Genomic DNA, 2,037 nt, shown 5'->3' with positions numbered 1-2,037 from the left:
CAACACATGTCGACTTCTCCTATTCGTGTATCCTTGCATTCCCGGAGGACTCACACTTATACTTGCTTAGTTCACCGGCCACCTACTGGCACAATCAAACTTTTACTATAACTCACCCCGAGTTCTTACTTCTCAGTTCATCTTCATCACATACTTCGTTCCTCCTGGGTCCTATTCAGCTCTCAGGCATCTGTTCTAACTGTCGAATGTTAAATTGAGTTGATCAGGCTCATCTAACAACAATAATCAAAACATTTACCCGGAACCCAATGGTCCCCCTACTTTAGTTGTAACTTAATGACCCATGGCACGATCTGAATCGACCTGCTCTAATACCAAATGTAACACCCATACTAGACGTATCTAGAAAGTTTAGCATGAGCGTTGTTATACCCTAATTTTGGACCTAAAAATACTGGCTCAATTCTTCTTTTCTTGCATGTTAAACCATCCAAGGGGTTTTTCTTGCATTTCAAGTCATTTGAATTTGTCCTTGATCAATTGCATCTTTCTCTGCATCTTATTCCAATGTCATTTGCAAAAGTCATGAAAAAGGGTATTTTAGTCATTTCCTGCATTCAAACTCATTTTAGTCCTTGAAAATTGTTTGAGTCTTTTCAATTGGTTTGTATAAGTCCTTGTTTCAATTCCATGTTAAAATCCATTTCAAAAATTGCATTTAAAGTCATTTTGGGTCAGTTTAGCCCCTAGGGCCATTTTAGTCAGTTCCAGTGTTAAAACTCTTTTAATCTCTAAAAAATTGTCTCTGAGTCTTTTCAATTTGTTTGAATAAGCTCTTGCCTTAATTCCCTGTTAAAAAACCATTTTAAAAATTACATTTGAGTCGTTTTAAGTCATTTTAGTCCCTAGGGGCATTTTGGTCATTTCACATGAAATTTTGACAGAGAGAGGTTACTTTGAAGTACCTCATTTAGTAGTTGGTTCATTTTAGTCCTTTTTGTGTTTTTTATTAGTTTCACTTTACGTTGTTTACAATTTATATTTTTTTTACCCAATTTTATTATTTGCATTTTAATCCTCAAAGTCTTATTATTTGCATTTCAGTCCTCAAAATTTTACTATTTGCACTTTAGCCCCATTTTTCATTTCAAGTCCTCTGAGTGGTTCGAGTTGTTTTTTAGTCCTTTGACAGTTTACATTTTAGTCCTGAAAATATTTTAATTTCATTTTTTAGTCCCTTTTCCATTATTGCATTTTGGTCCATGAACTTTTAACAATTGCAGAAAGGTCCTTAGGTCCTAAAACTCAGCAAGGCCGAGTTAGTTACAAGTCCAGGGATAGGTGTCACAAACTCACTGGTCAGAGCATTACACTTGGCAGCCTATATAAAGGCCATCTCAGCCACCGCCACAGTAACAACCCCATTCACAAAGTGCCAACTCAACAAACACAATTTCCCATTCTCTCTCTTCTCCCAAGGATCAAAATCCTAACAGTTTCCAGAAATTGCCAAGAACACGAAGAACATTCACGAAACCCTAACTTTACCAGAATCAAAATTAAGCCAAATTGAAGTAAATTCATCACAGTTCTCAGAGATTCACCACTGAATCATCATCATCGAACCTTAGAAATTGCAATTCAAGCACAAATTCCAAGAATTCATATGATCACAGTAAGAGAAGTGAGAAGAAGAGGGAATCGAAGCAAGTTCTAAACCAGTGAAGAAGAAAGAGAGAAGAACACCGATTTATTTTCGGTCCAAACTTACCAGAAGCTTTCAAGGATCTTTTTGTTCGAATCTCCAATTCAAAGTTCAGGTAATAATCAAAACTTCTTTGTTTTCATTGCAAAAACTCATCGAAGGTTCACAGCTACAAATAAACGGTGAATCGAAGCAGATTAACAAGTCCTCAGACTTGTTCTTTCAAAGAACTTTGAAAAGATTCGAAAAAGTGTGAAACGAAACCCTAAAAATGTAAATCTTCAAAGATTCACCGTTTATTTTGTAAATCCAAGCTCATATTCATAATCGGTGAAGAAAATAGTTTAGGTTAGGGTTTCATTTCAAGAAGT

The sequence above is a fragment of the Medicago sativa genome, chromosome 5 (genome assembly GCF_051527215.1).
Source record: "Medicago sativa cultivar Bolivia chromosome 5, Bolivia_mono, whole genome shotgun sequence".
Taxonomy (NCBI): Eukaryota; Viridiplantae; Streptophyta; class Magnoliopsida; order Fabales; family Fabaceae; genus Medicago; species Medicago sativa.
The sequence above is the reverse complement of the archived record's forward strand: the minus strand, read 5'-3'. Positions refer to the sequence as shown.